The sequence below is a fragment of the Lactuca serriola genome, chromosome 2, assembly GCF_051521515.1.
Source record: "Lactuca serriola cultivar US96UC23 chromosome 2, Lser_US96UC23_V15, whole genome shotgun sequence".
Taxonomy (NCBI): Eukaryota; Viridiplantae; Streptophyta; class Magnoliopsida; order Asterales; family Asteraceae; genus Lactuca; species Lactuca serriola.
Window position 1 is genome coordinate 72,406,497 of NC_136409.1, and position 27,188 is coordinate 72,433,684.

General features: G+C 39.1%; 1 long non-coding RNA gene and 1 other non-coding gene across 2 annotated transcripts; one reads left to right on the forward strand and one right to left on the reverse strand.

The window, feature by feature from the left end:
• Positions 1-1,490: 1,490 nt before the first annotated feature.
• Positions 1,491-2,757, reverse strand: LOC145090335 (uncharacterized). The gene is made up of 2 exons (XR_013701499.1): positions 2,551-2,757; positions 1,491-1,646 (listed from the first exon to the last, which is right to left on the reverse strand). It is a non-coding gene; the product is annotated as an uncharacterized LOC145090335 (long non-coding RNA).
• A 17,885-nt stretch (positions 2,758-20,642) lies between these two features.
• On the forward strand, positions 20,643-20,761 carry LOC145090892 (5S ribosomal RNA). The gene has a single exon (XR_013701816.1). It is a non-coding gene; the product is annotated as a 5S ribosomal RNA (ribosomal RNA).
• Positions 20,762-27,188: the final 6,427 nt, after the last annotated feature.

The window sequence follows — 27,188 nt, forward strand, 5'->3', positions numbered from 1 at the left end:
TTCAAGACGTGATGTAAGGCGTCGATTTTGTATTAATTTATAATTATATTACCGCATAAATATAAATTTATATCAAATATACCTAGTTTTTAGAAGTGTTATATCAACAACTAATAACATAAAGTTAATAAAAAACACAATACTTATATGTCTGATTCGAAAATGTATAAAAAAGAACAAAAAAACGTGTCTCAAACGAAAAAACACGCGCCATAACACGCCATAACGCGCCATGGCACGCCATATCACGCCTTGCCACGCGTCACGCCTAACAGCAACATTATGAAGTTTTTCGTAACGGCGACGTCGCGCCTCACGTCATGGCGCGCCTTTTAGAACACTGGTAAATATTATATTAAAACACTACATTTTTGGAAAAATCTCGAATTCTAATGGTAATCACATTATATATATATATATATATATATATATATATATATATATACTAGTCGTTTATCCGCATCAAGCGACAAGTGTTAATAGTTTGTTTCACTGATTTGTTTTATTTGGCGAACATTGATTAGTTTTAATTCTAGTATTATTTTCTTTTAGGAAATATGTTATTTTAAAAATTAGATGCAATGTATTAACAAATGTTATTAAGCATTAGCTTCAATTTCATGATTCATTTTCTTTTCACGAAAAGTGTATTTTTTTAATGTGTTGGTCACGTTTGTATATGTTGTATAAGATGTTTTCATATGTTTTTTCTATTATTTCGAAAATAGATAATTTTCTAATTCATCATAAGATATTTGAAAAAAACACTTTTTTCGTTTGTAAATTTAGAGGAAAAAAACATAGTTAAAGGTATATTATTATTTTGTTAAAAAAATAAACCTATGTCGTTATTTAATTTTTAATATAATTAAAAAAACATATGTTGTTATTTAATTTTTAATATAATTAAAAAAATTATGTGATTTTATTTGAAAAAAAATAAAAAAAATTTAGTGATTAACCATAAAATACTTTTGAAAAAAAAGGTAAACTCCATCTACCTAATTTTTAATTACCTTATAACATCTTATATATGGATATAATGTTAATGTTTTCAATTTAAAATAATTTCAATTGATATTGCATATAATATGTACATTAATTTTTTTCATGGATTCAATTTTATTAGATAATTTATTTTTAGTTTATGATCACGTCAACTATTTTAGTTGTGATCATTTTAATTGTAAAAAGATAAACGATGATTTATGTGAACCCGCGATTAAGTTTGTCAAATTAAAATGAAAGTTATTGTTTGCAATTGTTCATGTTTTGATTTTATTATTATGTATACGACCATTAAACTAAAATGGATCCAGAGGGATTTCATAAACATTTTTATCCTTAAATTTTGCAAGTAACTTGATGTTATGTTCTTTTAGCATTACATATGAGAAATATTTTCTTTCTTATAAAAATAAATTTACCCACCCAATTATTCAACAACAAAAGCAAAGGAAATAGAATATGGACAAAAAACAACAGCTACATAAACAATTTTCATCTCATTTAACACAATTTGTAGATATGGATAAGTAACCTCCAACACATGCATCAATCCCTAATCAGGAGCTCTTCTTGGCTCTTTTCTAACGGAGAAAACAAAAACATGTATCACTCTTTCTCAAGGTTGCTTGACGAATCACCTATAAATCAGTCCAAAGAAAGATTATGAACATCACAAAAGTATCGGTCCACAGATAAGTTTAATAGGAATTAATAAAACTTCAATCCCACTGCTATGTTATAAACAACATGTATTTAGTGTTATGTATAATGTATACATAAACAAAGAGCACACATGCAATGGTATCTCACTGGCATCCATTGCATAAATCTGGTGAAGCGAGGTTTGAACAATAAAAGTATCTACTACTATCAAATGGAGCATTAGAATGGAAAGAAGAAACACGTTGTTATGCAGCCAATAGACAATAAAATAGGGCATTAGAGAACCATGATAAATCTACATGAAACCTTAATTCCAACAAACACAATATCAATAAACATGACGTCTAATATTATGGATGATTTTTTCCGTTGGGTTCATCTATCATCATTTCCCCACCGTTTTCTAGTGTGTAAGTTATTGTTATCAATGACAATTACAATTAAGCTCCACGTTGGGTAGGCTTCCTTGAAAAGAGCGTCATGTGTGGAAACATTAGGGCAAGCTCGAGAATGTTGAGTCCTCTACCAATTAGGGCTAGTTTCATAATCTGATAAGGTTAAAAAGGAGAATTGAGTCCTCTACCAATTAGGGCTAGTTTCATAATCAGATAAGGTTAAAAAGGAGAATTGCTTTAGATTACCTAAGAATTTAGGATCGTGATTTGAGAATCGAGCAATAAAATGGGACTAATACCACAAGGTATTGTAAGAATTGGAGGAGCCGGGTAATATCTCATAAGGAAGAAACACAAACTTAATACTTGATGCATTGCTATCAGAATTACCACACATTAAATACCTTTCATTCTACAATATTAATTGAATAATTGCTCTATTACGAACTCTATACCTATCCTTTGAACTACTCCCAATTGTTACCTTTTCCGTTATTTTCCTCACAATCGTCTATTTTTCCGGCGACTCCAAATTTGGTCCATGAGTTGAAAATGAGGCGGCGATAGCTGCAGATCGAAAGTTGATTTTGGTTCCTTTGAAGATGATTGTGGTTTTTGGGGGCGATTTCGATTTTGAAGCTAAAGTGGTGTATCTTGTTATCTTTCTTAAGATATACCAGCGATGTTACAGGTAATAGATTGGAGTTATAGTCTCTTATCCTTTGAGAAAGTATTTGATTTAATATTTTTTTTAAATGATTTGATTTAATTAATATGTCGTGGCTATCTCCTTACCATTCATTTCCTAATATTTTATATTTTAGCGTTTATTTTACTTTAATCGTGGCTATCTCCAAACCATTCATTTCTTAATATTTTATATTTTATCATTATTTTACTTTAATGTCTTTCTTGCATTTGTGGTAGTATACCTTAGCATCAACTAGACTATATATACTCATATTTCTAAATTGAATGAGACTACATATACTCATATTTGTAAATTGAGTTATGTAATAGATACATTGAATTATTTAATATACCTATATATATTATTATAAATTTAATTACTATATAAATTGAATTAGTTAATATATATAACTATTTTTAGTTTCAGTTTTTCTTTATTTGATTATATACGTTTGTATGTCTATTTAATACATAAGCGATCAAATTACGAAAACTACTATTAAATCGAAAATGTGAAAAAGAATTTCGTCCACATAAATTATATGTGAGTAAATACATATAATCAAATGTGATTAAATACATATAATCAGATGTGATTATATACACGAGAACAACTATTAACTTAAAAACGAAAACAAATATTTTTCCAAATTAATTAAATGCAATTAAATACATATAACCACATGTGATTAAATACATGAAAAAAATTATTGAATACATAATCACATGGCATTATATGTATCTATCTCATATGATTTATATGGACAATATTAGTTTTCATTATCTCGATTTCATAGTAGTTCTCATGTATTTAATTACATGTGATTATATGCATTTAATCACATGTGATTATATGCATTTAATCACATGTGATAATATGTATTTAATCACATATGATTCGTTTTTGCGTTCTCAATTCTATTGTTGTTCTTTGTCCACTTTATATATATATATATATATATATATATATATATATATATATGTGTGTGTGTGTGTGTGTGATTAAATACATTAAAAAATTATTCAATCGACATTAAAATTAATATTTTCCACATAAATCATATGTGACTAAATACATATAATCACATTTGAATAAACCCGCCACTGCCACCACCCACCACCTACCATTACCCAGTACCCACCACCCATAACCCAAGATTCATTTTGTACACTAGATTCAAAAGTTTCTCTTTGTCCGTATTAATCATATGTGATTAAATACGTGAGAAAAACTATTGAATCGAAAACATGAAAACAAATATTGTCCATATAAGATACATATAATCACATGTGATTATATGTATCCAATCACATATGCTTTATGAGGAAAATATTCATTTTTGCTTTCTCGATTCAATATTTGTTTTCATTATTTAATCACATGTGATTAGATTTATGTATCTAATCAAATATGATTTACATGGACAATAATCATTTTATGTTTTCAATTCAATATTTGTTCTCGTGTATTTAATTACATGTGATTATATGTATTTAATCACATACTTTTCTTACCGTTTATACAAAGATGCTAAATTATGAAATAGTTTTATTCCCAAATTTGTGGAACATATACATACAAGGTTTTGACTAAAAACGCAACGCTACGAAAAACAAAGTACAAATACACTATGATATATATATATATATATATATATATATATATATATATATATGGTACATACAAAGGATTCATCTTTTTAACGAAACAATTTGTATAAACTATAATTCGTATAGTTTATGGGGCATTCACACTATTTTATCCTTTTTTGGGGGACAATGAAATAATTATTTAAAAGTATTATTATTTTTACGCTATGTAAACACTACGAAAGGGTAATACATACAATTACAAGAAAAATTGATTTCATTACACCATATGTAAACCGGTTAATACAATTTTGTGAGACATTCTTCACCATACTTAGCAGACTACACGCTAAAGTCCTATATAATAACCAGAGTCTCTCGTAGGGAAAACGTGACACTTGTGTATAGATCTATACGGGACTGACAATACCGCACCTAAACTGTTAGCAACAGTTAGACCGACAGGTCTGCGGTGACAAATGTCGTACCATTCTGACGCTTGAAGAACGTCGTAACACGCCACTAGTCGCTAGCATGGTTATAATAACTTAAATGGGTTATTAGCTAATACATTTTGGGGGCTAACTTACATTCAACCAAATTTTAGTTTATAATAAAACTACATTAGACTATTTTACAGTAAAACTGGTAGGTCCAGGAACATACATTTAAAGGGTTTTAACAGATACAACTACAGTACATTATTTTCCAATACAGTACAACTTACATTTCTGGAAACTTACATCTGAATGGTTTTATAAATATTAAAACTACATTATACTACTTCCGAGTACAAGAAAACTTATATATTTTTAGTCTTAGGGTATCCTTGACTACATTACATTTAAAAGAAAACATTGGATTTTCTGGAGAACAATCTTTCATCTTACAAGGAAAATTGGTAGATTTTTCTCATACAAATGCTTATGAACTCACCCACTTAATTGTTGACACTTTTTCAAAACTACTTGTATTATCAGGAAATCAATAAAGAGATATTTTTAAGGATTTTGCAGATGGAGCGTGGCAACGTCGCATCACATATTTATGTCACATGTATTTGGCAATCAAACAAACAATGATCCGAATACAACGTAAAAACTTATAAATTTTCAAAATAATGTTTGTAATGCTTTGATCTATATTATTCAATTGTTATGATAATGTACATGAAGTCATCCACCCCCAGACGTTTCCATCGTTTTCTCAGTTTGGGGGTGTGACACAAAGTATGTGGCAGAGTATGTATCATGTGTAAGAGTTAAAGCGTAACATCAGAAACCATAAGGGAGTTTAGAACCTTTACCTGTACCTATGGGTAAATAGGAAGACATCACCATGGACTGGTTAGATCCCTAGCTATGGTAAGCTTGGGATTCCTCAACAGATTGATTATGGAATGGTAGCAACGATTGGGATTTCTATTCATTGAGCAGCGAGGTGTAAGCAGGATCGAAGTGGGGGAGAATCCTCCGAATGTACAAGGGTAAGAGCACGCAAATCCAGAACGAGTACGTGATTTCTGAGAAGGAAAAGAGGTAGTTCATCGTTTGATGGATTGATTAGTTCAGGGTTGGGAGTTTGAGAAACTCCCCATCAGTCCGTGTGTGTAAATGGTGATGGTGAGAATGTGGTTCGGATTCAGGTTGAAGGATCGCCTGTAGGACTTGAGTCGGAATGAACATCTTGAGGTCAGATAGCATGGGATGCTTTCGTGTTAGTAGACAGTGGCAGAAGCAGCATGTAGAGCATGGAAGAGCGGCGGGAGAGCCTCAGCTTTCTTCAGCAGCAGTCAGTGGTGGAAAGTGATGTAAGACTACGGGGTAGCCGTAGCATTCACTAGCAGTTACTGCATGTAAGGAGATCTGAATGGACTCGGCGAGTCCTTTGAGTGGACTCGGCGAGTAGCATGAAGAGCAGGAGAAACTCGACGAGTGGGATGAACAGCTCGTCGAGTCAGATGAAGATTGCCTTGTACTCGGCGAGTTTGTTCTTGGACCCGGCGAGTTAGGTTGCGAAACCCCAAACCCTTCGAGTTGAGACTCGAGTCAGTGAGTGGAGTGGAGACTCGGTGAGTTGGACAAGTCAGGTCTCAGAAATCGGTAGACTTGGCGAGTCATGGATTGACTCAGCGAGTCGAGAAGCGAATAGAAGGACTCTGAACATATGAACTCGGCGAGTCAGTAGGGTGACTCGGCGAGTAGGGTTGAACTGGAAGGTTGACTTTGACCAGAGTTGACTTGGTTGTCTTTCGGGGGCCAGTTAGGCTCAGTGTTGCTTTGATATTGGTAGTTCGGGGAGCAAGGGGAGCAGGAGTTCAGTGAGTTGTCGGGCAGCAGCTAGTGAGATCATCAGCAAGTTCAGCCAGTGCAGGTGAGTTTCCCTTTGTGTGAATGGGTCTAAGGCCACAATGCCGGTCCATGTAGTTATGAGTAGAAGACCCGGGGGTTAGCCCTAGGCACAGTATGCTAGTGTGATATTCAGGACGAGGTCCATTAATAGCGAGCTGGTGCCCAAGGATTTGTTTATATGATTGTTTATACTTATTGTCTGTGTGATACATGTATGTGCCTGGTAGGGAGGTGAGTATGGGTGAGGTCCCATATCTCACCAACAGCAGAGTGTGGATGGGGTTCCATATCTCATTAGTAGCAAAACAGGGGCGAGACCCAAGTTAGGGAAGGAGTGAGAGTGAGCTGGGCCGGTATCTCACTACCAGTAGGAGTGTGGACGGGGTTCCATGACTCATCAGTAGCAGGACAAGGGCGAGGCCCAGGATAGGCGAGGCCTTAGGACAGGATTAGTCGTGTGAGTTTAGCTTATGTGTTGTGATATGTTTATGTGTTATTATTTGTTGGCGGGCGAGGCCCTGTGACAAGCGAGGCCTAAGTGAAATAGATCTGTATCCAAGCGGGGCTCGAAGCCAGGCGGAGCCTGGAGCGGCGGGGCCGTTATAGCGGGCGAGGCCCGAGGCAGGGGGTGAGGCCCAAGATAGCGGGCGTGGCCCAGTATGTGCAGTATGTGGTTGTTCATGGTATGTGGTAGGGTGGGGAACTCACTAAGCTTCATGCTTACGGTTTTCAGTTTTGGTTTCAGGTACTTCCATTAGCGGAGGGAAGAGCTTAGGGTGATCGCATGACACACACCATAGATTAGACTGCATGGGAATGTTTACTCTAATAATGAACATGTGTTTTGAAAATTAATACTCTGATTATGTTTTGGAATGATGACTTTGCTTAAAGTAATGTTTTATTAAAAGAATTTTTTGGTCTTGAATTTTGGGTCGTTACAAGTTGGTATCAGAGCCTTGGTTTGAGGGATTCAGACATGCTCTCGGGGGTGTCTGAACTCAAACTGAGGAATTGGTATAGAAGTTTTCAAAATGAAAAGACAGTTTTGTAAAAGAGAGTTTTGGAGAAAGAAAACAGTTTTAGAAAAGCAAAAAGAATTCAAAAAGAAAAGAACTTTGAATAAAGAAAAGAGGTGTGGTGCATGCAATCAACCGAGCTCAAGTAAGTACCCCAAAATACCCATACAAGTCTAGGTTTTGATTATCAGTTAATAGAACAGCATGCTAGACTAGGACTAAGGATCTAGGGAGGATGCCTTATGTGCCTGTTATATGCGCTTTTGAGCTGCATGATAGTACTGGTTAGACATGTCACACCCTCGAACCAGACGGCGGAAACGTCCGAGGGCTGTTGTGACTCAATTGAATACCATTACATTGAATATACATGAAACATAACATCATTCATCACCATGCATTGAGATAGTACAACTGGTAGTGTTTACATTTAGTACATTGTTTTAAACATTACATTCCCCAAAAGTAAATTGTTCGATAATAGTTAAACAACAGCAAGTCATCACTGAGTAAATTTTTCCCTCGGTTTACCTGTTACCTGAGAATACAAGTATTTTGAAAAACGTCAACATATGAAATGTTGGTGAGTTCATAAGCAGTGTGTGAAAAATAATGTTTTGTATTGTTTTGAAAACCACCAGAAAATCCGATATTTTCTGAAAAGAGTATCGTAAAAAAAGTGTGAAGATCCGTAAGTATGCTTGTTTGTTTCTATAAATGTAAAAAGAATTTGTTATACTTGGTGTGCATCTCGTAGTTGTATGTATTGAATAACCCTAGGAAAACCCGATGTTTTCCTAATACTTTGAATTACGCTTTCCGTATAGTTGTTGTACCATTGCGGCATGTGAAGTCATTGATTCCAGGTGACATTGAATTAAATGTGTATTGTGAATTGTTATAAACACGCGTTAACAAAAACGACTAGTTTACAACTATACTAACGATCCCTTAGGCGTCGTCCGTACTATTCACTTAATCCAACCACCCTGACTTCTCGTAGCCCCACAACCGAGGAGAAAAGAGGGCACGAAGACCTCAATAATTCCATTAGTCGTTCAAGGCTATAGTGAATGCAAAGAGCCCTTGGCCCGACCCGCATTTTGAGAATTCTCGACTTTACTAGCAGTACCAATGGACCCTTGGGGCCCAATAGTATAAAAGCCATTGAAAGTCCTTTTACACGGAGTTAGGTCATGTAAGACCCAACAACATGTAAGTAAGTTATCTTCGGGCCTAAAGATCAAGTCATTGGGCTAGCTAGGCCCAACAAGCAAGATTTGACACTTTTGGGCCCAAAGATGGTGTATCGACGTCTGTGTATTCCCACGTATGTGTTGACTTCCCGAAATTTCCGCGTGTGTATTGAATATCGTCGTGTTAGTAGTTTCGGATTCGTTATTGATTCGAGACCGAATCAATTCGTTTGGCAATGATTTTTGGTGTTGGTTGTGTATTATGCTTTGTCGGTAGTCACGGTATCAATATTTTTATCACAACGGATTTATTGTTTAGAACATTGAAGTTTTTCTGTTTGCAACCCCTTTCTTTTATAAGTTTACATTTTTAACCCTTTGAATAAAATAATTTCCGATTTAGTCCTTAAACCATTTTTCTTGACATTTTTCTTGACATTTTAGTATCAAAACTTGTTGCAACCCCTTTCTTTTATAAGTTTACATTTTTTGCAACTTTTACACTTTTGGCCCAAAATAGAAATTTTTTGCATCTTTGGTCCTTTTTAAATATGAAAAGTAATTTTAACCCTTGAAATGGACTTGGAGCACTAGTAGTCCCCTGTTTTACAGAAAAATATAGTTTCAGCCCCTCAAAATTGAAAACCTCGCATATTGGGCTTTATTGGGCCGAAAATTTCATTTTTGGCCCATTATGCTTAAAATTTTACATTTTAATCCCTCAAAAGAATATATTTCCAGAAAATACATTATTGAAACTGTTTTGACACATTTCAACCATCAGAATTTGTATCTTGTCATTTTGGGCCCTTTAACTTTATATTTTTAACATTTTGAGTCCAAAAATGAGTTTTTAGCCCAAAGAAGTTAATATTAACCAACTTGGTTATTTTTCTAGAAATGATTTGCATGTAGTAATATAATTTATGCTAGTATCATATAACCCAAAGTAAATCTTGGTTTTAAGGGCTTTGTGACTAGATCCAACATCATATTCACACAAAAACACAAATATAAACATAGAAATCACACAAGGCATACATATACACATAGATCTACACATTTGCTTGTATTCTCCCCCCCCCCCACAAAACTTATAAAACCGAAAAATAGGGGGTATGAAGCTCACCTTTGGGTGTGGTTTCGGTTTTTGGAGAAGAGATGGAAAGAAATGAGGTGATTTTCGACCCTAGCAACCTTTCCTTTAAGATCTCGAGTTTAGGAGCTTAGATGATGAATCACTTTATGAAGATCCTTAAACTTCTAACCAAAATTTTGAGATCTTGGATGGAGATTCTTGAGTAACTTAGAGAGTGTTTTTGTGAGGTGTGTGCGTGTGTGTGTGTGCTCTCGGCCGAAACAAGAAGGGAGAGAAAGAAATAGATCTTGAAGTGATATGTGCATGGAAGTATGAGATAAGATGCATGGAAAACCAACATGTAAAAATGAGGTGGCTATGAAAGTGAACTCTTCCCCATGGATTGAGCTTGGGCCGAGATTTGGGAGAGGAAAAAGAGATTTTTGGGCTTTATTGCTCCTAAGCCCATATAAGAGTTAGGTTGAATGATTGTTGGTCCTATAAGATATGAGTGTGATTTTTATGCTTTATTAGGCTAGATTAGGTTAATTATGGTCCATAATAGTTCATAATATTTAATTTATTTCATTCTAGGACCAACATGGCCCAAAATGTTGAAATAAATGAAAGTGGGTCCAATTAGAGCCCATTTAAAGGTTCTAAGCCCAAGATAGTCAAGTTGGAAGCTTATTGGCCCATTGGGCCCAATAAGGAAGTCCTAGTCCAAAATGGACCTACACAACAACTTCTAGGGTTTCCAATTACTTGTTGACTATTTGAAATGCTTGTATGGTGTACTTGATTGAAATTTGGTTGCCATGAAGTAAGCATCTTACATGCTCTTAAGTTTTTGATTCAACATTTTACTTGAGTGTTGTGATTACAAGACACAAAATTTCTAGTTGTGACAAGACAGTTGTAGGATAGCCTGTTTAGGTTATGCCTGAGTTTATGAGTTTGTGTTGCATGCTAGTTCAGATTCTTGGTATGATATTATGATTGCTTGAGTATGTTATGGTTAGATTTTTCCCTTTGTCTGAATGTTGCTTGCATTGTGCATTGTGGGATTCTGAGTGATGGGAGTTAGCCATTAGGTGGATACGACACGTCACATGTGATCAGGGTTGAATAATCTCAGAATGTTGGATTTGATCCTATTGCGCAGCTCTTGTTTGAGTCCAACCATTGTAGGGACGAGTCTTTTACTTGAGGGATTATCTGAGCCTCGTCATATGTGATGGTATCCAGGTGGTGGCTAATTGGCATCACAAGGGGACCTTCAGTAGCTGAGGACATGATTGATTTGATTCAGAGATTTCCCTAGGGTAAGCCTAGGATGAGGTAGTGCTGGGAGCGGTAGTAGTAGAAAAGGGACCTGGTGGAGTTGAAGCAGTTCTTGAGGAAAGTGTGGATAGATGTGGAAGGTAGTATGGGCCCGTACTACTGAAAGCAGAGGATCCGTACTCGATTAGGGAAAGGCTGAGACAAGACCGGGAACCTGGTAGTGTGTATGTTTGGTCTCGCAGCAGTGAGGAGTATTCTGATAGTGGTTATGTTATATGTTTCAGTATGGTGACGTTGCGAGAGAGACCAGCGGGCGGATCAGGCGCCGGAGAGGGATCGGGCTCGGGTTCAGGGGCCGAGCAGCTCGAGGAGCGGATGAGAGAGTTGATATCAGCTGAGGTTATGCACAGTATTCTAGCTCAGACTCCTGTGATCTTTGGCACGATCAAAGAGGGTATATTGGAGATTTTGGATGAGAGGCTGGGAGCCTTCCGTACTAAGATGATGGCATTGATGGGAGCGCGTACCTTGACATTTCGGGAGTTCAGGGCTTGCGGGGCACCAGATTATCATGGGGCTAGGGACCCCATCGCTAGCAGCAGATGGTTGGCTGATGTTGCGAACGCGTTCCGTACGAGCCGGTGTCCTGAGGAGGACAAGGTCAGACTCGCTTCCTGTCTCCTGAAGGACAGAGCGAGGGATTGGTGGGAAGAGATTGGTCATGCTTTGGGTGATGATGCCGCGTTGGACGTGATGACTTGGAGCGATTTCTCAGCTAGGTTCAGGGCGGAGTTTTCGCCAATTATTGAGGTGAAGCAGTTGGCCTGGGAGTTTCAGGATTTGACGCAGACCACTGAGACTGTGGCGGAGATCACCGCCAAGTTCAGGGAGAGGGCCCTTCTTGTTCCGCAGTATGTCGCGGATGAGGAGATGAAGAAGGCCCGATATCACGAGATGCTGAGGGCTGACATCAGGGAGTTCGTAAGCAGGTCCGGTTGTAAGACGCTGGAAGATATGATTTCTTGGGCCAGGGAGAGGGAAATTGATTTGGAGCAGATCCGGAAGAGGAATCCGGATGAGGTTCAGGTAGCCGCGAGTTCGGGCAAAAGGCCCAAGGGATCGGATTCGAGATCGAGGGATTACTAGGACCGCAGCTGGTGCGGGAAGTGTGGTAGGGGCGTACGAGGGCGCGTGCAGGAGTGGTAGCGGTGCAGCACCGGATGTTGCAGGTATGCGATTTCCGTTTTCAGTTCTTTTTTTTTGTGCATGATTATATTGTTATGGTTCTGGATCATTATCAGTATGAGTATTTTATTTTTGAGCGGTTTGATGGTGATCGAGTTATATGCCATCTGCATACCTTGGATATTTGGTTAGTAGTTAAGGGATGGGTTCTATCGAAGAAGGTTACTTAGGGTGCAGTAACTGTAGCATGCCTTGGAGAGACTCGGTATGTCTCGCTAGTTCGGAGCCGTATAAGTTTTAGAAATGGACTGGTTAGATCCCTAGCTATGGTAAGCTTGGGATTCCTCAGCAAATTGAATATGGAATGGTAGCAAGGATTGGGATTTCTATTCATTGAGCAGCGAGGTGTAATTAGGATCAAAGTGGGGGAGAATCCTCTGAATGTACAAGGGTAAGAGCACGCAAATCCAGAACGAGTACGTGATTTCTGAGAAGGAAAAGAGGTAATTCAGCGTTTAATGGATTGAGTAGTTCAGGGTTGGGAGTTTGAGAAACTCCCCATCAGTCTGTGTGTGTAAATGGTGATGGTGAGAATGTGGTTCGGATTCAGGTTGAAGGATCGCCTGTAGGACTCGTGTGAGTCGGAATGAACATCTTAAGGTCAGATAGCATGGGATGCTTTCGTGTTAGTAGACAGTGGCAGAAGCAACATGTAGAGCATGGAAGAGCGGCGGGAGAGCCTCAACTTTCTTCAGCAGCAGTTAGTGGTGGAAAGTGATGTAAGAGTACGGGGCAGCCGTAGCATTCACTAGCAGTTAGTGGTGGAAAGTAATGTAAGACTACGGGGCTTTCGTAGCATTCACTAGCAGTCAGTGGTGGGAATTGTTGTCAGACTACGGGGCAGCCGTAGCATTCACTAGCAGACGGCGACAGAAGGTGATGTAAGACTGCGGGTAAGCCGTAGCATTCCATAGTGGCTTCGTTGGCGGAGTTGGGGTGAGGCCCTTATCTCCTAGCATTCAGATAGGTATCAGAATGAGTAACGGATGAGAATGGTAAGGAGTTTGCCTGTATAACCCTTGAGAGGTGAGACCTTGGGAGAGGCCGCGCTAGGATATAGTTGGGTGAGACCCGCGGGCGAGGCCCGTAGGTGAGACCTGAGAGCAGGGTTGCTCAGTAGTATGGTTGGGTGAGACCAGTGGGCGAGGCCCGTGCGAGAGTAGTGAGGCAAATGAGACTAGAAGGATAAGGGCGAGTGAGACCCGTGGGCGAGGCCCGTGAGTTTTAGTAGCACAGGTGGGACCTGGTAGGGATCTTAGTGTCTGGATAGGGGATCGGGGATCCCTGGGAATTGTAGTGCTTACATGGCAGGATAGATTGAGAAAATTTTAGGTGGTCGAAGTCTCTTCGAAAGTCGCTGGGAGTGACTAGTAGTTGTGTTGGGTCAGCAATCGGTGGGAGCCGGTAATCCAGATATTGATAAGTTGGTAGGGACCAAGGTGGTCTCAGTTCATCCAGAAGCTAGATAAGGAATAGCAGAATTTCCAGTCGGTAGCAGTGCGGGTATGCAACGTATGGTGGAATTCAGTTAGTTGATCGTGGGGTGCTCGATACCAAATGATAGTAGAAGGAATGCCCAGTGGATACTAGTAATAAGGACCCGTACTGGGAGTAGCTGGAGTAATAGATTTGGTGAAGACAGGGTCTTCACGGTGGCAAAGGAATTAGATGGTTATGGAGCATTGCCTTGGGAAGGCAAGGAAATCGCGCAAGGAAAGAAGGGGTGAACCCTATGGGTTCAGTTGCTGTACTCGGAGAGTACAAGAAGGATTGTCGGTTGAGTAAATTGGGTTTCCAGAATGTTCAGGGTCAGGGTTGACCCGAGATTATTATCCGCAATGATTGATGTTAGTCTGAAGGACTGAGCGGAAGGCCAACGAAGGTAGGCAGCTGGTGTTAGAATAATTGGTGGGGTTTTGGAGGCAGATCGCAGGCGGTGGATCATAGCAAACTTCGAGGACGAAGTTTAGTTTAAGTGGGGGAGAGTTGTAACACCCAAAGTCTGGAAGGCCAAGAAAGGAAAGAAAACCCTAATTTTAAAGGGCGACTCGGCGAGTCCAAGGAGAAACTCGGCAAGTCCGAGCGGGATCCGGGTCGAGGAGTAAGTGACCGACTCGGCGAGTCGGCCAAGGGGGCTCGGCGAGTCTGGTCTGTGCGAGGAAAACCCTAAATTCGGGACTTGGAGCCTATTTAAACGTCTCATTCTCTCCCCTAGGGTTCCTTTACTGCCTCTTTCACCCAGAACATCGAACCCTAAGCCCCATTGTTGCTCATTCAAGCTTCCAAGCCATTTTTGGGTGATTTGAAGGAAGAAGAAGAAGGGGAATCATTGAAGCTTCAAGGATTGGCCTTAGATCTAAATATTTGGGGAAGCTTTCCGAGTTATTGAAGGTATTAAGTCGTTCTCTCCTTTAGATCTAGTATGGTTGTGAGTTTTAGGGGTTTTCTAGCCATGATTAGTTACCTCTTTTGTGTTAGAAGCCAGATCTGAAGTTGATACTTCAGATCTAAGCATATTATGGTCTTGAGAAGCATAAAGTATTAGCCCTTGAGTTGATTATGGAGCCTCTTTGCCTTAAACTCTAGTTTATGGTGTATTTTGACTAGATCTCCTTCTCTACACGTAAAGTTTGCAAATTTACGTGAGGAATAGGCTTGGGAAGGGTAGATCTACAATTTGGAGTCCATGCATGACTCAAAAGTCCTCTGCATGTAAGGAGATCCGAATGGACTCGGCGCGTCCTTTGAGTGGACTCGACAAGTAGCATGAAGAGCAGGAGAAACTCGACGAGTGGGATGAACAGCTCGTCGAGTCAGATGAAGATTGACTTGTACTCGGCGAGTCTGTTCTTGGACTCGGCGAGTCAGGTTGCGAAACCCCAAACCCTTCGAGTTGAGACTCGAGTCAGTGAGTCGAGTGGAGACTCGGTGAGTTGGACAAGTCAGGTCTCAGAAATCGGTAGACTCGGCGAGTCATGGATTGACTTGGCGAGTCGAGAAGCGAATAGAAGGACTCTGAACATATGAACTCGGCGAGTCAGTAGGGTGACTCGGCGAGTAGGGTTGACCTGGAAGGTTGACTTTGACCAGAGTTGACTTGGTTGTTTTTCGGGGGTCAGTTAGGCTCAGTGTTGCTTTGATATTGGTAGTTCGGGGAGTAAGGGGAGCAGGAGTTCAGTAAGTTGCCGGGCAGCAGCTAGTTAGATCATCAACATGTTCAGCCAGTGCAGGTGAGTTTCCCTTTGTGAGAATGGTTCTAAGGCCACAATGCCGGCCCATGTAGTTATGAGTAGAAGACCCGGGGGTTAGCCCTAGGCACAATATGCTAGTGTGATATTCAGGACGAGGTCCATTAATAGCGGGCGGGTGCCCAAGGATTTGTTTATATGATAGTTTATACTTGTTGTCTGTGCAATACATGTATGTGCCTGGTAGGGAGGTGAGTGTGGGTGAGGTCCCGTATCTCACCAACAGCAGAGTGTGGATGGGGTTCCATATCTCATTAGTAGCAGAACAGGGGCGAGGCCCAAGTTAGGGAAGGAGTGAGAGTGGGTTGGGCCCGTATCTCACTACCAGTAGGAGTGTGGACGGGGTTCCATGACTCATCAGTAGCAGGACAAGGGCGAGGCCCAGGATAGGCGAGGCCTTAGGACAGGATCAGTCGTGTGAGTTTAGCTTATGTGTTGTGATATGTTTATGTGTTATTATTTGTTGGTGGGCGAGGCCTTGTGACAGGCAAGGCCTAAGTGAAACAGATATGTATCCGAGCGGGGCTCGAAGCCAGGCGGGGCCGTTATAGCGGGCGAGGCCCGAGGCAGGGGGCGAGGCCCAAGATAGCAGGCGTAGCCCAGTATGTGCAGTATGTGGTTGTGCATGGTATGTGGTAGGGTGGGGAACTCACCAAGCTTCGTGCTTATGGTTTTCAGTTTTGGTTTTAGGTACTTCCATTAGCGGAGGGAAGAGCTCGGGGTGATCGCATGGCACACACCATAGATTAGACTGCATGGGAATGTTTATTCTGATAATGAACATGTGTTTTGAAAATTAATACTCTGATTATGTTTCGGAATGATGACTTTGCTTAAAGTAATGTTTTATTAAAAGAAATTTTTGGTCTTGAATTTTGTGTCGTTACAATGTTCCATTAACGATTGTATCTGATCGTGACATTCGTTTCACATCAAGATTCTGGAAGAGTCTACAAGAGGAAATAGGTATGCAGTTTTGCTTAAGTATAACCTACCATACATAGACTGATGGTCAGAGTGAAAGAAGGATTCAAACACTAGAGGATATGCTAAGAGCATGTATCCTAGAATTCCAAGGTAACTAGGATGAGCATTTACCCCTGGTAAAGATTTCCTTCAATAATACTTACCATTCGAGCATTAAGATGGCACCTTATCAAGCTTTTTATGGTCAAAAGTGTTGTACGCCGTCTTGTTGGCTTGAGGTTGGAGAAAAGCAGTTTAAGGGCTCCGAAATAGTTCATCATAGTACTAAAAAGCTAAAAGTTATTAGAGAAATAATGTTAGCAGCTCATAATCGACAAAAGAGCTATGCTGACAAAAAGCAACGACTAATGACATTTGAAATTGGAGATTCGGTACTGCTTAAAGTCTCACCATGGAAGGGACTTATAAGATTCAGAAAGAGAGGAAAGTTGAGTCCAAGGTTTATTGGACCATTCAAGGTTCTTTTGAGGATTAGGAACTAAGATTACAAGCTGGAATTGCTAGAAGAACTAGATGATATTCATAACACCTTCCATGTGTGTTATTTGAGGAACTTCATAGGTGAAGTTCCCGATATAGTCCAATTTAGGAGTTAAGGATGGATGAAAATAAGAGGCTACTGGAAGAGCTTGAGGCAATTGTTGACCATAAGACGAAGAAATTATGACACAAGATGGTCAACTTAGTGCTTGTGCGATGCAAACATTCGAATAGGCCAAACCTCACCTGGGAAATAGAGAGTGACATGATGAGTCGCTATCCACATCTGTTTGCTGATGCATGATTCCGAGACGAAATCATCCTAAGGAGGAGAGAATTGTAACTCCCGTGTTTCTGTCTAAGCATTAGTATGATGATGTAATAGTTAGGGTCAACAATTGTAACCTATTTTAATGTAATAAAGAAGAATTATTTGAGTATTATGTGATTTATGTGCATTATATGTGCTTATAATGATATAATAAAATAATAATAAAAATATGAATCAAAAATAAAATAATAGATAAACCGAATACCTTTAAAGAAATTTGAAGTAGTTGTAACAAGGATTTCAGGGATATAAGGAAGGCTGAAATCTGACTTATAACGAAGAAGTTATGACCCGTCGAAGTTTTGCGACAAAATCGGCACGCCGCTGTGTATTGTAAAAAGTAAGTTTCCCATAAAATCCTTTTTATCCTTAGCTATTAAAAAAAAAGTCGTAGTATACGTTAAACCGAGAGTGTGCATATAGAGAACGTCCAAATCTGGCTTCGTTAGATCTTGTTAATAGGAGCTCAACGATATTAAGACTGACAAAAATAGACGTCAGATGACAAAGTTATGAATTTTTAACGGACTTTATGTGTATATGTGACAACCCGAAACTATTTTGGTATGTACTTGACCCGATGATGCATGGTCCTTTTGGGTTGCCTTCACCAAAGCAACTTGATAGGATGAATTATGGAGAGAAATGATTAAATATGATTTATTAATATATTATGAGAATAATATTTTAAAGGAGAAATCATATTGTTTAATTAATATTAGTCAAGAATTAATTGATAATTAAATTTGTGGCTAAAAGAAATTAATTAAACATAAGGGACTAGAATTGTAATTATAAGATAATTGCAATTGGGCTATGGATTGCCTTATATTATAAGGTTGAACGAATTCTATGGGGAAACCCATTAGAAATCGTCCAAGGCTTGTTAAGGAAGGAGTCCATGGGTTGCTTAGGGCTTAAGCATCCAAATTAGGGTTTCCTTGTTAGATAACCATAATAGCCTCTCTATTTAAAGGACCCTTAAGGCTCAAAAACGGGGTGAACGAATTGGTTAGGGTTTCCACACGTTTTGGGCAGCCTCCTTCTCTTCTCCTCTTCATCCTCTTGCTCTTGGTGTTTGTGAACCATTAGAGGAGTGACACTTGTGACTCTAAGCTTTCTAAAGTCATTACAAGAAGGATTTGGGATTTTTATTGCTACATAACAATCAAGGTATGATCTAAACCCTAATTCATATGTTATATTGGTTATTATATACTAGATCTAGGGTTTATAGTCTTGGATGAATTGCATGTACAATAGAGAAACCTAGATCCGAGCATTAGGGTTTGCATGAGCACATAGGATGTTCTTATGGCAAAAACCCATCACTATGAACTTACTTCTACTCTTTAGTAGGACTGCATCATAGGGATGTAGGTCGAACCCACGAGAACATATTTCTATCCTTTACATGAATGATCGAACTACATCTATGTCAACCATACTCGCTCACAAATTCATTTTCTTTCCGTGTAATGGAATCATGTCTCCGAAGAAAAATGATTAACCCATCAACCAAACACCGACTCTTCAGATTGATGCAGCTACCTTTCAAGCTGCAGTCTCAGCTGCCGTAACAGCTGTTCTGACTCACCTTAACGCTAACAACGCAAATGTTAGCAGGATTGTTAACAATAATTCCATTCCAAGTAACAATCAAGAACATCAACAAGTAACGAACTACCACGACACTCCGAATTTCAAGCCCACGAATAACAAACGAAGGTTCTGGGCTAAAGCTAAAGGCAAATCACCCCAACGGGCGAGCAAAAGGCAACAACCTATGGCAACCTTCGTAGCCACGACATCTGTACCTCCTACTACCATCCCTTCTGGTATTCCAAATGCCCCTAACCCAGCCAGACAGTATGCCGGAAAACTACCAAAATGCAATAATTGCAGCTTCCATCATCTAGGTAGTTGTCGTCTGTTACACTGCTATAACTGCAATAAGAACGGACATACTACCAGTTGTTGTAGGAGTCAGATCCAACACATTACTTCAACCACCAATGTCGAAATCTCTCGTATATGCCATCTATTTACCGTAATGGGACACTTAAAGAGGGACTGCCCAATAGAGAAGAACGACGGTGGATCAGGAGGAGTTTGACCTCAGAAAGGAAAAAGGCAACGAAGGACCCTACTATAGTATAGGTTCAATTCCAATCGTCAGTATTATGTATGATTTTAAACATGTTTAAAACTAGTGCAACTCGAGTATTATCTTTTGCGAGATCCTGTCAGTTAAGGGGACCCTCGTGCTACGTATACTTGCCTTTTGTAGTATACCTTGTTCGCAGCAATAGTCTTGTAGTAAATCTCAAGTACCGTAACTCTATTAAAAGTTGCACTGTTGTGTTTTGTCTGTAATGCCTTTATGATCAAATCTAGCGTCTTTACTTCCATGTAAGTCCGATATTATCATACAACTTGAGTAAATTCGATCCGCACAATACCAGTTTCGTGCGCACATCTCTTTCTCCGAAATCGCCTTTCTAGCGAAGCCGTCATTTCAGAACACCAAAGTACTCATGCATAGAGTACCTCATGTTTCTTATCCTTTCTGAAGAACCCTCAACAAACCTCTCCGAAGTACCACTCCTACAGTACGTCAAGTTCAATCCAAAGACCCGTACGGTTGATCTATCACTGGGGAATGTATACACAAGGGTGGTATATAATCAAGGTTCTACAGGTTTAGAATTGATGATTTCACTTTAACTTCTTTTCCTCGTTGGGATGTGACCTTAAAGAAGAATCATTTATTCAACTACCTTTTCAATCCTAATTATATACGACTCGTATACACGAGGCTGTGTTTGATGAACCATGTGTGGCTTCTAATATGAACTTCAGGACGGAGACTGCTCAAGACTACGAGTAATCGCATCGCCATATGAACAAACTTAGAACCCAATACTACTCCGGTAACCAAGTCGACCTACAGTCTAACACCCATAAAGATACAAGAACCGTCCCGACAGCTTAATGACTACTCAGCAATAGAATGAGAAGACCAAGTTGCTCACCTTGGAGAGCTCCGGTCTTATTCTTCAAGAAGATAGACTTAAGGGTGCGATCATACCAGCACTAATGCACCGGATCCCTTCAGAACTCCGCAGTTAAGCGTGCTTGGGCGAGAGTAGTACTAGGATGGGTGACCCTCTGGGAAGTCCTCGTGGCGCAAACCTCGATAGGATTTTCATTAGAAATCATTACCTTCTGCCTTGCATGGAGGAATTGGTTGACCAACCGCAAGGAATGATGTACCTTTTAGAAATGAACCTAAGATCCGAATATCACCAGTTACGAGTGTTAGCGAAGGATGTCCCGAGGACAATCTTCCAAACTCGACGCATACGCTACAAGCCCGTAGTGATACCCCTCGGACCAATATGCAATAGTATTCATGAACTTAATGAATAAGGTACACAATTCTTACTTGGATCAGTTCGTCATTGTCCTTGTAAATGACTTACTTATCTACTCTCGTAGTAAGAAGGAAATCATAAAAAGCATCTACAACAAACCATGGAAACATTACGATCAGAGAAGCCTTACACGAAGTTCTCTAAATACGAGTTTTAGATTTGAAGAGTCGAATTCCTAAGACACACTATCAGTGATGTGGGAATTCTTGAGGACCCTTCCAAAAATCAAAACCATTGAGAATTTAATAGCACTGGAGACACCTACGAGAATTCGCCAAATTCTAGGTTTCGCTGACCTACGGTCAAAAGTTCATTTAGAACTCCTCGTGAATTATAGAACCTCTTACGACTTTGACCCAGAAGGGAGTGGCCCTTGACTGGGAAGAGAAGCTAGAAGAGGAAACTGTTGGAATTCCAAGCAGGAGGCCAAATTCTTTTGGAAGTCTCACTCTGGGAAGGCTTAATACGCTTCGAAAAGCGTGGGAAGCTAAATCCAAGATAGTTAGGACCTTCGAGATTCTTGTCAGAATCGGCCCCGTAACTCACAAGTCCAACTTATCCCGCAAACTCAGTAACGTACATTTTACCTCTACATCTCGAACTTGAAAACGTACCTTTCCGTCAGGACTCTTGTAATCCCACTCGACGAGATCGAGATCAACAAGAACCTCACCTTCATGAAAGAACCGTAGTATCCATGGACCAAGAGGTCAGGCGAACGAAACAAAGCCGCTTCCCACTAGTGAAGGTTCGCTGGAATGCTAACCGGGAACCTGAATTCACTTGGGAGCTCGAAAATGAATCGATTAAGAAGTATCCCCACTTCTTGGCTCGATTATTCATACCTACTTTCTTACCTAAATTCTAATTACGGGACGAAATTCCCTCTAACGGGGGGATGATGTGACAACCCGGAATGTTTTCTCCTATACCGTCAAACACTTCATTGAAAGTCAAACTCATTCCTGCTATTATTTAGCACAATTTGGAGTTTGTTTGAGCGTTCTGAGCCTTATACACTTAAGGGATAAGTGTCGGGGCTTATCTGCTGGAGAAATAGCACAAAGAACAGACCTGGAACACCTTAACTAGGAGTTCACGGCCACCACCATGGAGTTTACGACCGTAAACTCCATGTGGGTCGTAAACTCGCCTTATATGGTTAAGTTCTGGCCATTTGTTTCATTCTTCCACTTCCCTTGGCTGAAATCCTCTCAAGTATCATCCTGATTTTTGTCCCCGATCTTCAAAACTCGTAAGTCCTTGTCCTAACTAGTTGATATCTCATATCTTACATAAAGTAGTGATATTACATGATTTCATCCATGAAATCATTCCATTTGTGTAGATCTTCAAGTTTCACCAAGAACACCAAGAACACACACTAGTGTTCTTGGCCAAAACCAACCATTCAAGCTCCTAGATCGTAAGTAATCTTGTTATAACTCGTTGTACACTAGGTTTAATATGTTTAGGGCTTAGAAATCACAAAGAATCATGTGATCAAAGGAGTTTACGGCCAAGACATGTTCTTGGACCGTAAACCCCTTTAAGTGGGGAAAAATGCACCCTAACACCTTACTAAGCCTTGGAACTTAGTATAGAACCTTACACCATTGAACTAGGGACTTCAAGAAACGAAATGGTACTTCATACCATGATTTTACGGCCGTAAAATCATGGGGAAGTGGTCCCCAGGCCGTAAACACATGTAAGGGCCATTTTTGGACCTTAAACTCACTTAGCCTCTTGTTTAAGCCTTGGAACACTTAACCACATAAAACACCTTACCTTTAAGCCTCATATGGTGACCCATTTCAGAGTTTATGGCCAGGAGTAAACTCCCCTGGGCCGTAAACTCCAAAAAGTATGGTCTATGGACCATAAACTCACTTACAATGCCTTGCACTCCTTTGTTGCAACCCAATGGCCTCCTAACACTTTGACCAAAGTGTTTTCCTCACATTAGGATGTTTATACATGTCTAATTAGTGTTATAATCAATAATTGTATGTATACATATGTCTTCATATGTTATTAGGATCATTGTGTGTGTTTAAGTCTTCACTTGACACCAAGCACTTGTCCGACACTTCCATATGATCCACTCACTGCAGGTGAGTTCATACCCCTTAATTAACCTTTTGAATGTTTTCAAATGTTTATAAATGCTTTATGGGGGGGGGGGGAATACAAGTTGAATCATGCTAGTTATTATATCAATCACATGTGATTAATAACTAGCATACAAATGGATTTACTATACGTTTAGCTGTTTTACCAAACAGATTACTTCAGATGATTTTCTCAAACGTTGTTACATGTTAAACTCCTTATCAAACTGCCTTACATAATGTTTGTTTCCTTTCAAACTCTGTTACAAATGGGTTTCAAACCAAGGTTTTCCCTATACTTAAAACTGTCTTACCAAACAAATTACTTTCAAATCGTTTTATAAACTGACATCAAGTCATCAGTTCTTAGTTATTAAACTTTTCAAAGGTTTTACAAAACTTCTTGTATAAATATATAGACATAAAAGTTCCATCAGTCAGTTCAGTACCTTTGGGTAGCAAAGATATACTTTCGGTTATACACGTACATTACCAGTAACCATAATATGTATAGTTAGGAGATACTACTTACTATCACAAGTACAAAGCATTACACAAGAGTCAGTTCATTCATGAGTGTATACTAATACATTACATACTATATGAAGAGATACAATTACAAGAATACTTATACATTACATACAATTACAAGACATACAATTACAAGAGATACGATTACATAGATACATTTACATAAGTACATTTACATAGATGCGTGAACATGAATACGTTTACATAGATACGCTTACATGATCATGTTTACATTAATACGTTTAATAGATACTATTACATAGAATCTATTACAAATGTTTCGGGACTTACCATTCCACACCCAAGGTTGTTAGCTACAGTAGGGAAAATGCTCATCGACGGATGTCTACGATTTTACTGTTCGGCGAGTTACCACGCCGTGAATATCCTAGTGCAAAAGGACACGATTTTTAGTTATCAAAACCCCCTTTTCTTTATAAAACCCTTTTAGAAAATCAGTTTCCCTTTTAAAAGATTTTACAAATCCTCAGATTGAGTTCAGACACACTAGAAAGTGTGCCTGAATCCCTAAAACCAAGGCTCTGATAGCAACTTGTAACGTCCCAAAAATACTAAGCAAAACTTTCAATTTTAAACAACACAAATCATTCATTCATTAGTTAAAAACACGATCAAAGTGCAATTTATTCTCAAAAACATCATAGTAATCATAAAAGATATTATGAAATGAAAACTCAAGGGGTTGCAACACGATCAAGTCGGACTCTCCTCTTTGGAACCATAAATAACTAAGACATTTAAACATGAAATGGTATGCACATATATTAGTGAGTTCCCCAAAATACCACATATCATAAATATAATACAGAACATGTGAATGTTGTGGTCATCCAACAATCTTATAGTCCTTTACTAATACAGTCCTCCTATAGTCTTCGTTCTTATGGTTCTTATATAGTCTTTCGTACGACTGCCATGGTCCACCAATTGTATTTCATACAAGTTCCATGGTTCTCCCACAGTCTTTAATACAAGCTGCAAGGTCCTCTCATGGTCTTTATGCTAAAGGCACAAAGATGGTCTAACAACCAACATAGTATAATTAGAAGACTCACCTCACAAGCGTAGTTGACAACTAACAGGGTCACACAGTCAAAAAGCGGATGTTACGCACCACCTAATTAATCACACATGGTAAACCCTTAGTCTACCTTCTAAAACTAGCAATATTACTAAAGTCAACAGTCAAAGATCAAACTCAACTTCAGAATGCCACCACATCATGGCCTACCCTTGGCTACGTCGTGGCTATTCAACACATCGCAACCAATTCCACTTCCATGTCATTGTAGACATGCCGCCATGCTAAGGTAGAATCTCAGCAAAATAGTTGCAGAATCCCTCTTCACCATGTCGTGGAAAGCCTCACGTCATGATATGGTTTCCGACTGAAACCTCTTAATTGATTAAGGTCTTAATTTGGTAAACCTTTTTTTCTTAAACTTTACAGAGAGCTTCTAGGGACTCCAAGATTCATAAAAATCCTAACTTTATGGATATGCATGACCCATGCATGTCCTTTACTCAAACTATCTCAAATAGAAAGAAAATGACCTAGAATTCATGTAAAGCTCACAAATATTATCCAACTTCTAGATCTAAAAGATATTAGGCTCAAGGGACTTTGGTGAGCCATAATGTTGCAAACTTTATCTCATCTCATCATCCAAACTTCATATATAGACCAAAACATTCTAAGAATGTTATATTTATAAGAAAGGAATCACTAAGATGAATACATAAGGACTTACAAACAAAAGGTGCATAAAAAGGATGGAGGTGGCTTGTTTGCTGGATTCTTGCACTAGGGACTCCTTCTGCTTCCTTCCAAGATCACAAAAAACCAAAGATGGGCTCAAAACTAGCAAGGGGGCTAGGGTTTGATCAAGGATTCTTTGGAGGTGATGGAGGTTGTGGGTAAAGGATACACTAGCCATCACTTTCCTTAAATAGTACACAAAACCCCAAAATTCTAGGGATTACGTTGTTGTCATCACCACGTCATGGGCAACAAATGTCCATATCTTGTTGACTAAGTGAAACACGTGCTTTATGTTTTGGTTCCACATTGTGGTGGTCCTTTCACCACATCATGGTTGTTGAGTCCATTTGTGTTACGTCTTGGGCCATACATATATTTTGTATCCGGATTGGGCCTGTCCATTCGTGTCTATCTAGATTAGTTTCATTGTTCTCTAGATTGGCTGTTAGGGTTTCAGTATATATATGCATGCATGTATGCGTATATTATAAGTTAATTTTTACGTTGATTCTTGTAACTTTAAATACCTCTACAAATTAAAGTTCTTTATCGTGCTCTTCTGAGGTGTTATTGCATTAATCATTCAACATATTCAGCGCCATACTTGTGTTCTTTATTACATTCTTATTTAATATCCTGCTTAGAATCATACGATCCTAAAAGAACACTGTTCTAACAATTGGTATCAGAGCAGGAGACTGTGTGATCTATGCACATTCCTTCTGTATTCATAATACTTTAGGGTTTCCGCTTTTATCGTATAAATAGAAGCCGTCGTCTTCATATCGACGACAACTCTGTTTTTGATAAAACCCTAATCTCAAGTTTACATGTTTGATTCTAGCAGCTCACCATGTCTCACGATGATTCACATACAAACCCTATTAACATCTCAAACAACATCGGATCAACAACTAGAGTACCCATACTCTATACTAAAGACTACGAAGTATGGGCTCATCACTTTGAAGATTATGTGGTTCGATCTGAAGACAATGGCTATCTCATCTGGGAAGCTATCACTCTTGGACCATTTGTACATTCGGGAACAAACACAACTATTAAGATGCAAAAGGATTACAACAAGTTGGTGACAGATGTTGAGAAGATGCCACAGGATGAGAAGGACAAGATCTTGTGTAACGTTAAAGCCATGCGAATGATAAGATTCACCCTACAATCTGACACTTTTCGGCTAGTAGGTTCATGCACAACCGCTAAAGAGATCTAGGATAGGTTGAAGGAACTTTACTCAACTGATGAAGATCTGGAACACTCCATTCAAACTATGTTACTGTCAGAATTTGAAGTTTTCGAACAGAAACCTGAAGAGAAGCTTGTACAGACCTTTGATCGGTTCAATCATCTCTTAAGTAAGATGATCAAGCATGGGATAGAGAGAAAGCTGATCGAGCAGAAAGTAACGTTCATGAACGTGCTGAGACCAGAATGGATGGCTGTGGTTTCCACTGTGAAGGCGCATGAACAGTTAAAATTGTACTCGCTGGCGAAACTAGTAGGGATACTAAAGTCCCATGAAAGTGTTGTAACCAAGGAAGCGAAAGTGGTCTCTGGTGTGAGATCGTTGGCTCTTGTTTCTAAAGGAAAAAGTACTGCTGAAGAAGAAGAAGAGTCAGACATGTCAGAGTGTGACCTTACAAGTGAGGAGTATGCCTTGATGATCACAAATCCAAAGAAATTTGCAAGGAGAAAATTTCCCGTCAGCAAGAATCGAAACTGGCAGGGAAGTTATAGTTC